General features: G+C 36.7%; 1 protein-coding gene across 2 annotated transcripts in view; it reads right to left on the bottom strand.

The window, feature by feature from the left end:
* Window positions 1-7,388, bottom strand: part of LOC126475092 (adenylate cyclase type 9) — a 194,015-nt gene that overhangs the window by 119,722 nt on the left and 66,905 nt on the right. The window lies entirely within an intron of this gene.

Raw genomic sequence — 7,388 nt, 5'->3', positions numbered from 1 at the left:
TCAGAATGCAATTTGTTGAACATCTCTGTGACACCCTTGCCCTGAATAATAAAATCTGTGTTAAATTGTGTATCTCTTCTTAGAAACTTTTCTCCTTCTTCTGTTTATCAAACTTCATCAGAGTCCTAGAAAAACAAACAATATTCAATAATTAGTCGAATGAAGATTTTGTACCCAAACTTTTTTGTATGTGAATTAAACCACCTTGGATTCTTCCAATAAATTTGAATCTGGCTCTATGTTTCCCATGGCTAAATTTGTATGACAACTCCATCTTACACAATTCCAGATATATATCCCTTGATATTTGATGGTTGTTGCTGATCCAAGATGGTGGCTTGTATACAGACATTTCGGATTAATGCAAAAAAAGCGAAACTTATACGAATAAAAGCAGTGTGTGCGCACATTGTAGAGATGAAATCAGAAAGTTAAGTGGTTATTAAGTTGTCTTTAACTAACCATTAATGTCCCAATGTGCAATATGAAAAAACTTGCAGCTGAAAAGTGTGAAGTGCCATTATCACAAAAATCGCATACAGTTTCACATGATAACCAAACTTTTCCAAATATGAATATTAACATGAAAACACTATTGTCTGAAAAGTGTGAATGATTATCACAGTAAAAATTGCATATATTTCCATGTGATGGTCAAATTATTTCAAATAAGTGGATTGCAATTACTACTGAACTAAGTGATAGTGATAAACATGGAAGTGTGAAGTGCTATGGCGATGAAGCTCACGAATGACGCAGTGGCTGCATAAACAAAACAACAATGAAAATAAGTGACAACAGAATCAAGAATCCTTCGCTTAAAGATACAGTGTTCTTTTCTTAAGAGAGAGGCACAGCAGAAACTTGACAAGTAATTTGCAAGACAGTAACAAAGATTCCAAAAGCAATGGGAATGCTAAATCCAGGGGCAAATATGAAAAATGTTACCGATCTCGAACCACAGGAAAAAATGACAGATGAAAATGAATGTCAAGTGCGTAGCTGGTGCCAACAATATCGCGAGAAAAGAGGCACAACATAGAGTAAAATTATTGTAGAAAAATATGACTTAAACAACATTCATAATCATAAAGGTAATAAGCACGTTTTTCTTTCTTTCTGTCTTTCTTTCTTTTTTTTTTGTTGAGAAAACATAGCAAATTAGCCCTCAAATACCAGAATCTTCAATATTCAATGAATAAATCAGAGCACTTGGATGTACACTTGAATGAAACTAAAACACATTTCTTCATAGTGAGTGAATTGGGTTGCAAAGAAGATGAAGCATATGGGCAGGCTAAACAGTTATAAACTCATAAACTTGTTCTATAGAATGATGTGTAAAAGTGGTGGGGTAGGGTGCAGCTTTGAAGAATTTTTTAGTTGTCTGCACGATTTGCTGGAGAAGACATCAGTGAAAAAAAAACCTGTTGATCGCTGGAGATGTCAACATTGACTCATTAAATAATAGTGTTAATAATTTGTGTTATGTAGACATACTACAGTGTTGTAACTATAACCACATGAACTGAGAACTTACAAGAATTACTATAGATACACAAACACCAGCTGAACACATTTTCACAAACATAACAAAGGAGAATATAAGCACCTTAAAAAAAAAAACCCACAGAGCCTTTACTATGGAAACTCAAGTAGGGAATGTAGACATAACTAAAAGTGGTACATTGTATATAAAAGAAAATTTAATTATAATAAATTTAAGAGGACATGAGGTAATGAAAAATGGGAACCAGTATATAATGCAACTGATCTGAATGATAAATGGGAAAATATCTAAAGACTATCCACTCAAACTTTAAATGAAACATGTCCTTTAGTAAAAGAAGTAAACAAAGCTATAAAACATAAAGCTGAGAATTTTCCTCCTGAAATCACTGAACAGAGAGAACCAGAAAGACTGCTATATATTCTTTAGAGGCAGTAAACTACAAAACACAAACTGCTCAGAAAAAACACACAGATTCCTTCCCTACCCTTCTAACGGTTTCAGTGACAAGAGAAGCAGTGCAAAATTGGATTGCGAACTTCACACTTCTCTTACTACAGTTGACATACTTGAAATGTTTAGCCAATATTCTTCTCTGAATATGAGGTTGCGTCAATCTCCACAACTTCTTCTCCAAAGAAATAATGCTGGTTAGAGGAACTAACACATACTCTCTCTCTCACTAGAAATAACTCGGTACCCTCATACTTTCAGGTAAGTTCAGGTGTATTTTCATCTCCACAAGTTTCACATAAACATACAAATTCTTGCAAGTCAACTACGACGATGCCTGTCAGATACTATTAAATATAATAATATTGTGGTGGGTTTCATAACCACCAGAAATTCAAAAACAGGTCTTACTTCTCACAAGTCTAACACCAAGATAAAGAAAAAAAAGTCTCTAGACAAAACATGTTACAGTTGTTGATAACAATTACAATCATTACACCGTCAAAGAATAACGCATGCTTGCTCCTTGTGCATCACGTACAGCTTCTATGGAGCGAGCAGCAAACACTTGTCGGCGTCACTTGTCTGACGCAGCTCCTGTGTTCCCAGGACCAATGTCCATCCTGCACATGCAGACATGTGTTGCACAGTAAATAGGCTCTCTCTCACACTTATCTTTAAAATATCGCGTGTTCGAGGCGGCAGAAGGTCGAGTGGTTCCAGAATTTACGTGTAAATTCTCGAAGCACTACATATCCGCCTCCTCAGATCGAACGCGTGATATTTTATACCTAATCATTATCCACATTAATATCGTACCTAATAACTATCCACATTTCAAAAGTAATCATTTACTGCATAAATTTATATACACAATTTCTTTCTTTCTTTTTTGCTTTCTTCCCCATAAATTCTCGTACTCTATAGAGCAGGCTTCCGATTGTTGTCTTTCTACTAATTCTTTACTCTACTTTGTTTTTAGAACATTAGCCTCTATTTATGATTTCATTCCGCATTGCTCTTACTTATAAATGGTGAGGACTTTCTCTTCAGTTCCAATCGTAAATTCCAGCTATCATAGACACTTAAATATTTCATCCTGTTTTTCTTTTTTTTTCTTTTTTTTACTCAGTACTGACATTAGTTTGTATTTTGGAGGAACTCTGGGCAAATGAAAGTGTTCTTTCTGACACTCATAAAACATAATAATGCTAGTAGTATGCAGAATTCAAACTTAACAGAATAATCTCTATAAAATGTGTGACTCCTGTCATGATACTGTCCATTTCCCCTTTAGGAACAGTACCTATACCTTACATATGGATTGACCCTATGAATGCACTCCCTCCTTCTGTTTTGGTGGGTACGCCCCTCTTGATTCCTATTTACCTATGGTACAGGTCAATCCCCTTCTTGGTGCCCCTGTCCGCACAGTATAGGTCAGCCTATCTGCCTTTTATATTAAATAAATGCTGGGTGCACCCCCTTTATCCTTTATGAGGAGGCCTCATGGTTCATTTCCCTAGTATACATCCTTATGTACACTATAACTAAATGTTTTCTGCTAAAGTTACGATTCTAGTTTACACCTCAACTCCACTTCTTGATACTTCATTTAGTCTCCAGAGTCCTCCCCAACTTTGCAACGTATACATTCTTGGTATATACTGTGCCTCTATACATCATTCAATGTATAATATGTTTACTTAGGTTATAAGAGTCCCACTATCCTACAAATCGTCAGAATATTGGTTAGATTGACATTCCTTAATGATTACCCCAATTGATTTCTCTCTGGCTTATGTTCTTTTTTCTTACTCATGCCTCCTTCTTACACATACTCGGAAATCGTTACAGTTCTTATATATATGTATATGATATTGAATAGTCATAGTTCTTAATGTATATATATTTTCCCCTATATACGTGCAATGCAGGACCTTCACAATAAACAACAATGTGTGTACGTGCAATGCAGAACCTTCACAATAAACAACAATGTGTGTACGTACAATGCAGAACCTTCACAATTAAAAACAATGTGTGTACGTGAAATGCAGAACCATCACAATAAATGACAATGTGTGCTTCCTTCCCCAGGGTACACATTCCTTTCCCCCTACAACACTTGACAGTTCTCCCCTTTTGATGTGTAAGATCATTGTTTGTGTAATTGTATTTTTTGTGTGTATGCGTAAGTGTGTTTGTGGGGCCTGATTCTTCGGCCTACTTATATAAAATAAGTTGTAGGTTATTGGAATCCATGGAAAATCAGAAGGATTTCTGCGAGAGAAGTAGCTGAATATGGAAAGAGGGAAAGATAGATAGGTACTCAAATGAGAAGTAAGAAAGGAAAAAGTAGAAATGGTTGCAAAGATTGAAGAAGAGAAAGAAGATAGCCCCAAAGACGGAAAACCCTTCCCACCCCCCTTCCCGGGATCCCTACTGCACCAGTACTTGGGTGAGAAGCCGGAAGAGGTATGGTGTTAAATGTCTCCTACAGAACGGACATTCTCACCTTCACCTCTGAAGTCCCCGGGGATGGCAAATGGTGAAGAATCAGTCACATTTGTTTGCGAGGGTCGTTTGGAAGGTATGGTGTGGTGTGCTGTGTATTCTGTGTTAGCCATGTTTGTACTTACACTACTCACCTCTCCAAAAACTAATACAAACCCTCACATCTACATCAAATTTCATAAAGGGTACAAAATATTCTATACTAAATAGAAAATTACACACTACTATACAATAGTTGTTTAGTCATTAAGCTTATACTATATTTTTATACACACATAAAAGGTTGTGTTCAGTTCATGTTGTCTAGATATCATTCTGTTTGAATAGTACCATCATATTACGTTTTCCACTAATATTATATACTATTCACTGCATTTCATGTTTAGAAATCAGTTTATCTGTGATTCTCTTAAGTCTATTATCTTTTAGTCATAGTTAGTTTCCTAGGAACTAACATTATAGGATAGTTTAAGAATTCAAGAATAGATTACAGAACAGTTTAAGATTTGAAGGGAATTTGGTGCAGGAAAAATAGTACAGAAGAAACATCGAAAACAACTAGAGACTATTTCCTGTTTAAGTTGGTAATTGTCAGTAGGTTGTTCAGGCCAAATGAAACATTTAATAAGAGGTTCTCCTACAAAGGGTTTGCCTATCACTTTTAAAGGTGTCAATCCTGTTGATAAATGTGGTAGTTCATTTAAAATAAGTTCAAAGTCTTTGATCTTTGTTGCCCGTAATGTATGTTTTTCGTGGCAAGGTGCGGCACAATTTCCCGATATCTTTCATTACCCGTTCACAAGGATTTGACGATGGATTATAGTTCGATATTAATACCTGATGAATATCCTCCCATGCTAGAAATTCGTTAATGACAAATTGTCGCCCATTATCAAAGAGAAATCATTTTGGTTTGCCTACCTCAAGAAAGTATTTTTGCAGACAGTGTATCACGGTTGGTGTAACTGGTTTCTTAATACAATACAACTTAACGTACTTTGACCAACACTCTATGAGGACAAAAATATACTACACTCCTCCCTTTCCTTTTGGAAGTGGTCCAAAGAAATCCACTGCTGTAAGATCATGTAATGTCTTAGGAATGATTGGATACATTTTGTATTTAACATGAGTGTTACTTTCTTTTACCTTCCAACAGATTTCACAAGTCCTAATTACAGATGCTACCTTCTGTCCTAGCTTCTTAAAACAATAAAACTTATTCATATGAGCCATACATTTCTTTATCCCAAAGTGTCCATATCCAGTATGAACATACCCCGCAAACTCATCCACCACCAACTTCAGGATGTTATGCTGTCTCTCCAAAATAAATTATGCCCTATAATCTTCCACCCCCCTACTTGCTTAAGAGGTAAGGAATTCTTTTTACACATAGTATATATTTCTGTAAAGTAGGTAGCATGATGGATGTTTTCGGTTATTCTTTCAGCCATTTCTTGTACCCTGGTGTGCGGACTAGAGCGCGCGCGTGTGAGTGTGTCTATATACACACACACACACACACACTCTAGTGTTTGGAATTTTTGGATACCCCATATTATTGCTAATGTGAAGATAGTAACGGTTCTCAAAAGAACAGATACCATTGATAACCGTGCAGCTTCTCTAGAATAAATGATAATTGATTAAAATTGTCAGCCACCGACAGGTGTTGTTGATAAACCTTGATGGGGACAGCTGAAAATGTGTGCCCCGACAGGGACTCGAACCCAGGATCTCCTGCTTACATGGCAGACGCTCTATCCATCTGAGCCGCTGAGGACACAGATGAATAGCAAGACTGCAAGGATTTATCCCTTGCACATTTCCCGTGAAACCCACATTCCCAACTGTCCACAATCTAAATATGTAATTCCCTCTTACGGTAATTGTCACCTTAGTGTGCATGAGTAATGAGTGGATGAGCAAATATCTATTAGGAACATTACATATGTAGATTGTGGACAGTTGGGAATGTGGGTCTCATGAGAAGCATGCAAGGAATAAATCCCTGCAGTCACACTATTCATCTGTGTCCTTGGTGGCTCAGATGAATAGAGCATCTGTCATGTAAGCAGGAAATCTCGGGTTCAAGTCCCAGTCGGGGCACACATTTTCAGCTGTCCTCATTAAGGTATATCAAAAACACCTGTCGGCAGCTGAGGGTTTCAATTAATTATCATCTATTGCTAACAGTTCTTTTTCTGTGACTGTATAGTTTAATTCATGTTTGTCAAGACTCCGGCTAGCAAAAGCTATAGATCTGTGATTTGTACTTTCCAGACCCCACTCTCCTTGAAAAGTTCTGCTGCTATACCATAGTCAGATGCATCTGTTGAAATTTTAAATGGCTCACCCATAACCGGATGCTGTAATATGGGTGATTTGACCAGTGCTCCTTTTACATTTTCAAATGCATCGTTGGCATCTTGGTTCCAAACCCACAGTATTCCCTTCCTTAATAAACGTAAAAGTCTTGGGTCATTCAGCTCTTGACTTCGTATATATCATTTATAGTATCCAGCCATTCCGGTAAATCCCTTCAATTGTCTTATGCTTCTAGGGTGTGGACACTCCTTAATGGCCTTTATACGATCCGGATCTGGTCTAATTCCTTGCACTCCTATGATATGCCCTAAAAACTTAAGTTCTTGCCTCACAAAGTGCGATTTTGACTATTTTACTGTAATACCTTTTGCTTTAAACCTGTTCAGAGTTTTACTCAAGGTCAGGCAATGCTCTACCCAGGTAGATGAGATTTCTAGTATGTCATCTATGTATATTATTAAATCTTTTAACAATTCCTTTCCTAACGCTTTGTCCAGTGCACGTATAAACACGGATACTGAGATATTTAGCCCGAATGGTAACAAATTAAAATAATACGATTTCCCATCAAACAGAA

Source organism: Schistocerca serialis, chromosome 4 (assembly GCF_023864345.2).
Source record: "Schistocerca serialis cubense isolate TAMUIC-IGC-003099 chromosome 4, iqSchSeri2.2, whole genome shotgun sequence".
NCBI lineage: Eukaryota > Metazoa > Arthropoda > Insecta > Orthoptera > Acrididae > Schistocerca > Schistocerca serialis.
This window is presented reverse-complemented; position numbering and strand designations above follow the sequence as displayed.